The 7,187-nt window shown below is 44.9% G+C and overlaps 1 long non-coding RNA gene across 1 annotated transcript; it reads left to right on the top strand.

Annotated features, from left to right (window-relative positions):
• The first annotated feature begins 600 nt into the window (after window positions 1-600).
• On the top strand, window positions 601-6,620 carry LOC121047546. The gene is made up of 3 exons (XR_006078001.1): window positions 601-648; window positions 2,301-2,420; window positions 6,577-6,620. It is a non-coding gene; the product is annotated as an uncharacterized LOC121047546 (long non-coding RNA).
• The last annotated feature ends 567 nt before the right edge of the window (window positions 6,621-7,187 follow it).

The following is a 7,187-nucleotide window of genomic DNA, read 5'->3' as shown; positions in this document are numbered from 1 at the left end:
GACGTTCTTATTGAAGTGATCGTTTTACAAATGTTTATTGCAGTCGTTGTAATGCAACAAAAAATGGTTTACCGGTGTTCGAACCCAAATCGAACGCGATCCGTGACAATGTCGGTTCGCAGCGCGCGATAAAATAACGAGGGTGAATAGGTTTGACAGATCTTACGCGCACATTTCTCGATATTGACCCACCTTTCGGGGTAATCCTACGTCGTTAACAAAATCCACGACCACATGCGAACACATTTCACCCACCACTCTTTATCTTCATCACACCGATTCACACACTGTTAAAAAAAAAGAAAACGACGTGGAAAATACGTGCATTTGCGGCGTCAAACGATACGTTACATCCTCGTTTTTTGAGAAGTCGTCAACCAGCGCGCGCACCAGCTGGAGTTCGAAGGGAGCGAGCCGAGCCGCCTGACTACGTAGCCGGGGCCGGGCCGCCGAGCCCGCCGACTGCCCGCCGAGCCCAGTTGAGCCAGTTGAGCCTGGCCAAGCCGCCGTGCCGCCGTGCGCCGAGCATGCGCACTGCTGCGGGCGACCCGTCGAGACGCGAGCATGGCGAGCACGCGAGACCGACAGACAGTGCTCCTTGCTCGTGAGGTGCAAGCGAAACCAACGCACCTTCAATCGCTTCGAAAGGTACTATCGGGGAAAAATGAAATGCGAACAGAGGAGCGCGTGGCTCGCGGTACAGGCTGCGCCGCCTGGAAGTGAACCTAGGGGCCAGTGTGCGTGGCCTACTTTGATGTGTTCACGCCCCTCGATTGGCGCTCCCCCAGCTTCGGCAGTGCGCCTCTCAGTGCGCTGAAAGCTGTCACCGCTATCTTTGCCTGCTCAGCGAGTGCGGCGAGCTTCTTTGCAGCGCACGCGCTGAGCCAGCAAATATAGCGGTGATAGCTTTCAACGCCCAAAGAGGCGCACTGCTGAAGCTTGGGGAGCGCAGAGGGAGGGGCGTGAACATGTCGGAGCAGGCCACGCACCCTCGCTCCTAGGCTCACTTCCAGGCGGCGCAGCCTGTACCGCGAGCCACGCGCTCCTCTGTTCGCATTTCATTTTTCCCCGATAGTACGTATACACGACTTTATTACTTGCAGCGTTGAGTGCTTTGCTTCGGTACACACAGATCAAAGTAAACACCGAAAGACAGAAAAGAGACATGTTGTTTTGAAATCGCAGCTTATTTTAACGCTCGTGCCCATTGCTGAAAGCCTCTGGCTGTGCTCTGTTGCAGGCGTCATTTCGACTGCGTGTACTCCAATGTAACGTCAGTCAGTGTTACACTCGCCTAGCTTTGCTATCTTCTTATCTCTTATGCGAAATAGACGTAGAAACCAGCGCCGCGTCTCTTTCGGATACCTCTCGAGCGCCTCCAGCCCCCTTCCTTCCGGCGTGCTTGTCGCCTCGACCGTTCGAGGCATTGGATTCGCGGGCTCGTTCGAAGAGGCGTTGTTTGAAGCTGACGAGTCGCCGAACTGTTACCGGAGCTTCTCTTTAGGCAAGTCGCGATCGGCGCTCGGCTCTGAGCTCGTACTTTTTTTTTCTCCCGGGTAGACCATGAGTGCCGACCACTGATCTGTGGTGCCGACTGACGCCGAAAGAAGTTAAAAACGCTAGCGAGTGAGTCAAATTTTTGTGACGCCGCCCAACCGCCCTGCTATCGGCTGCACAAAGCACATAAATGTAAAAAAAAAACAAAAAAAAAACGCGTTTCTTATTTTTCTGTTTGTCACGTTTCACCTCAATCGACGCAAACGGAATCGCGGCTGTACGTCAGTTGACTCATTACTGTGCCTGGATTGTAGATTGTGTCACTGCTCTGGAGCCTTTTTTATGTGATCTTATTCTGATAACGTTATATTTTGCTTTTTCATCTTAGCTGCATACTTCTAGATGACCTTCTACACATCGCACTCCTTGTCGACATGTCGCGGGACTAATTGGAAGTCACTGTTTGCTCACTCCTTGGTGCACATATTTCTTGTTCAACATCAGTTATCTGAAGGAGGCACCATGAAACCCTAAAATTTGTTCAGAGATACCTCAACATACTGTATTAGAGTGCTGTTTTGTGTGTTGTAGTGTCATACAAACCAAATTGCACTTTGTAATATACCATATAACTGTTCAGTACAATTAAAGTTGCAATGAAACATTGGCCACAATAGGGGACTTGGCTAACGTGGCCGAAAAATTCCTCACATAATTTTCTCCATGGGTCATTTTGGATGTTGACAAATTTTCTTCTGAATAATGAGTGTTATGCACATATGTTTCTTCTACTTTTGGTACAGGTACTTCAGTTAGATAAGCCCCAGCAAAGACAGCAAGACAGTCTCATGGGGCCACACCAAGGATAACAGTGTTCCTGCTCGAGTCCGGGGTCATGTCACCGAACTTCACTGAACATAATGGTACATTCCCTTTCCTTAACTTTTCCCTCTGAAATGTGTTTTTCTGTTGTTGTTTTTGTAAAAAGGGTAGTACAACGTTTAAACACCAAAACATTCCTAAATGATCTCTGTACCAGACAATAGAGTGTCTTAGGCCCGCTCCAGACGGGGCAACTTTTTGAGCAATTTTGGGGTTGCTGGTGGGTTGTTCCATAGCTTTCCCTAGATCGACACGAATTGCTGAGATCTGGTCTGGCTCGAAGGGGACGAGCAACTCGGACAACTCGGAGATGTTTGAAGCGGCAGCAGCCAATCGAGAATGTGATATTTTCACGTGAAACCCCTGTGGTGGTGATGATGATGACAACTGAGCTTGCCATCATCATCATGAAATTTTATTTTCCTTGCTTTATTTAGATGCACAGTTACATAAAAAAACATGTTTTTATATCTTTAAATTGTGCTGAGAATACTAACTCGTCTTTTTGAAACGGTTTATTTCCAAAAACGATCCATTTCAAACCAGAACCAAGTCTTTAGCTGTCATTGTCACCACCACAGGGATGTCACTTGAAAATATTACATTCCTGATTGGCTGCTGCCGCTTCACACTTCTCCTAGTTGCTCGAGTTGCTCGTCCATTTCGAGTCGAACCCGATCTCAACAATTTGTTTTGATCTGGGAAAACCTAGGGAACAACCCGCCAGCAACCTCAAAATTGCTGGAAAAGTTGCCACGTCTGAAGCGGGCCTTAGTAAACTGAAATCGAGGGCAGTGGAGCTCTTAATTCAAACCCACGTGGAGAATTTTTTTTTGCCTTTTTTTAGCGCGCGCGCGCGCACACACAACACACACACACACACACACACACACACACACACACACACACACACACACACACACACACACACACACAGAGACACACACACACACACACACACAAACGCGCGCGCGCGCACACGCACGCACGCACATGCACTCACACAGACACACATATATACATATCAGGGATGGGCAATATTGCAAATACAAGTATTTGAAATACGTATTTCAAATACATTTTGTATTTTGCGTTTGTATTTAGTTACAAATTGGGTAATGTATTTCATGTGTGTATTTAAATATTAAAATGTGGGTATTTCAAATACAATTGTAATTAAATACAATTTTGTGGGCGAAAATACATCCCTCAAATTTATTGTCACGACTCAATTTGCTCACCTAAGATGTGTTCAGAGTAGGAAGAAAATTACGTTCTGCACCGAATGCAGTGTCTCTCAATCAAGCACAAGCGTTTAGTGACTTTATGATTATGGTGCTAGTCCAGGGCAAGAATAGTGACGAAATCGACGTTCACTAGCGGACTGGCTAAATAAGTGCCTGTGGCCACTTGTGATGCTTTCCAGCCTGATTTCCATCCATACTTTTGCCTGGAACATTCTAAATGCACGGGTTGTCCAGATTTTTGTAACTGGTGCGAGTTGCAACAATAAAAAATTCTCTAGATAGTGCTGCGCGTCTTGGTCGTCTCGGTTCTTTGTTGGTCTACAACAAAATGTAATAGACAAAAAAAAGCTGTTTGAAGCTCTGTACTTTTTTAACCTATTACGTCCAAGCTGATTACATTTTTTGTGATTATATTTCTATAACATTACTAGAGCCTCGCACACTAACTCCCGAGTGTGCGATACAAAATTAAAATGAGATACCCAGAAACCCGTTGCAGGTGCCCTGAAGTCGCTGACGCTAATTTTGAGGAATGTATTTGGAAGAGACCAAACACATTTGGTTGTATTTGTATCTTGTACTTAAAGGGATACTGAACCAAAAAATTTAGTGTCCATGATAAGTGGCGCACATTCTTTCTACGAGCCAGCAGCAGCCGGTGTGCGCGAGCACACGCAACAAAAATGACGTCAAAGACCTCCACTCGCGGTTAAAGGGGTACTCCGCCGTTTTCTTCATAGTCCCCGATTTGCCTAAAAGCTTGCTAGACACACCAACAAACATCGCTGAACTAGTTAACCCAAATATTTGTACAAAATAACGTTTTTTCGTGCAGCTACAGAATTTACAATTTTGGACCTCATCGTGTTTTTCAAAGTGAAAAGCTCTACGGGCATCATTGAAAAAGTGACGTCATGGTTGGGTAGGAGTTCACTCTTTGGGCTGTAGACTTTGTTCACATCTGATTACAAACAGTTTCATGGTGTCAAATGAATGCTTTGGAAGGTCGCTCCAGCCCCCGCGCAGCAGCACGATACAAATGCTCGGCATAGTTCATATTTAGACTGCCTGCTCGAACCGCAATCCAGCCCAACCGTGACGTCAGGGCAATGAAAAGCGCGGGTATATTCGAATCTTCGTTTTGGCGTCGTTTTCATTTGCCGATTTCACAAAAACTATTCTGAATTTCATGATACTAAATAGCATACCGAAAAGAGTAACGGTCGGCGATTTCGAATATATGGTTAGTTGGCGTTGCACAAAATATCGCCGGAGTTCCCCTTTAAGATGACAGTGAAATCTATGGGCTTCGGGCCAAAAGAGAATAAAGACAAGTTTTTCATCTACACAGTGATGTCTGGTGTAACAGGTAAGCGATTAGTTGGTCTAACAAGCACGTAGCTGTCACTTGTAGAGATGAAAAGCCTGGCTTTAGTCTCCTTTGGCCCGAATCCCACGCATTTCACTGTCCTCCTAAGCGACAATGGAGGTCTTTGACGTAATTTTCGTTGCGTGTGCTCGCGCACACCGGCGGCTGCTGGCTCGTGGAAAGAACGTGCGCCACTTATTATGGACACTAAATTCTTTAATTCAATATCCCTTTAAATGCTTTTTTGGAAATGTAATTAGATTTGTAATTAAATAGATTTTTGACGAAGTATTTTGTATTTGTATTTCAATATATTTGCATGTATTTTGCCCATCCCTGATACATATGTATATATTTATATATACATATGCATATACATATATATGCTTTTTTTAGTTTTAACATATAGACACATAATTTGCACACTAATTCACATTCAGAACTGCTTTTATTCACACTCTGTGGCTCCCTAGTGTTTGCAATAGCTTCTTGGTGAGCTATTGCGAGCTCTGCAAAGGGACGGGCATCTTCCCACCCTTTGCAGGCTGTAAAGCTGTAGTGCACAGCTCTAGCAGGTCGCACCTCGCACACTATCTCCATCATGAAGCATAGGTGCTGCATGAGTCGCATCACACTGTAAGGCCATATATGGCGGGGTCACAGCACCTGGGACCATTCGTCACTGCACTCAGGTATGGTATGGTGGCATGGTCGGGGCATGAAGGAGGGGTACAACTTGTAAATGCTGATCTTCATCACATTTGAAACACATTTGTTTTTTACTTTTGTGTCTAGTTGTCAGTCTTTTAAGGGTGAGGAAGCAAGCAGCAGCGAGAGCAAGAAAAAACAATTAGAAGCCGCTCTTACTGAGAATCTATTACGGGCACTAGGAAGCCGCCGAGTATAATTAAAATGCTTCTAAAGGTGAATTAGCATATAAATTATGTGCTAGTGCCTCAAAAATTGAGAAAAGAAAAACACTTTAGATTAGGAGGACTTAAAGGACTTAAACCAGAACTACACAGTCTGTAAGTTTGAAATTTGACACCTGAAACCACTCGGCCACCACACAATTTTATTTCCAGGTTATTCATCGAGGTATAGGAATTTTGTTTGCAGCTGTCAGCTGCAAGAGAGATTGCCTTATTTTCGTTCACTTTACTATTCCCACTAAATATGACAAGTGACCAAGGATAGAACCTCATTTGTCGGCCGAGGCACTGTGCTTGCACACGGCAAACTAGCCTGTCTTGCTGGGCTCATATTTTGTTCCATCACCCGTTTAGGATTCTGTTGTCGCTCATCAAAAGAAGAAAAAAAAACTTACTAAGTCTGACTTATTCTGGTGTGCAAATACCCTTGGCAGTAAACTCTGCCAAATGGGGCAAAATATATATACTTTTTTTTAGCAAATATGCATTGTTTTAGCAAAATGAGCTGCACTATTTGACTAAGGTGAAACAGAACGAGCCTCTCCACCTGGGTCTGTTTTTATCTCTCGCAGACACTATTTCCTGCTTTTTGTGGTTTGTATCAGATCCGGCCAAAGCATCTGTGTTAGACTAAGACTGGGTTCTTTAGGATATGTGCAGGTATTCTTCGCAGCAAATGGCTGCCAATCAGGAACACGTGTTTGTTCTCGGCCACCAAGAGCAAGTATTTTCAGGGTGAGTGATTGATGCCTATCTGTGTTGTGTGTTTCATTCCTCACAGGCACTCAATTTCCTGTCTTTATAGTGGTCTTGTGTCAGACTTTTGTGTCTCCGTCCGGCCAAAGCATCTGTGTTAGACTAAGACTGGGTTCTTTAGGATATGTGCAGGTATTCTTCGCAGCAAATGGCTGCCAATCAGGAACACGTGTTTGTTCTCGGCCACCAAGAGCAAGTATTTTCAAGGCGAGCTATTGCCCGCCTATATGAGTTTCAGCATTTGTCAAGGAGCGGAAAATCAAAGCCCGGGGGTTGGCCATTGCAAAAATGTTGACTCGGAAGCGCATAAGGAGGAAGCTTTACAAAAGTATCCACCTGCCTCTACAAGTGAAACCGAAACTAAGAATGTGGGTTCCATTTGAAAAGAAAAAAACAAAAAAAAAAAAAACATTGTTGGCCCGAATGAACTTGGGGGCGGCACAGAGCAAACAAGCCACGGTACGAGTATGCTTGGTGCATGCAGGCTTTTGTCGAAGTGGTCGA

This window comes from Ixodes scapularis, unplaced genomic scaffold (genome assembly GCF_016920785.2).
Source record: "Ixodes scapularis isolate PalLabHiFi unplaced genomic scaffold, ASM1692078v2 PGA_scaffold2__306_contigs__length_199485367, whole genome shotgun sequence".
Lineage (NCBI taxonomy): Eukaryota > Metazoa > Arthropoda > Arachnida > Ixodida > Ixodidae > Ixodes > Ixodes scapularis.
Note: the sequence above shows the minus strand (reverse complement) of the source record. Positions and strands in the feature narration are given on the sequence as shown.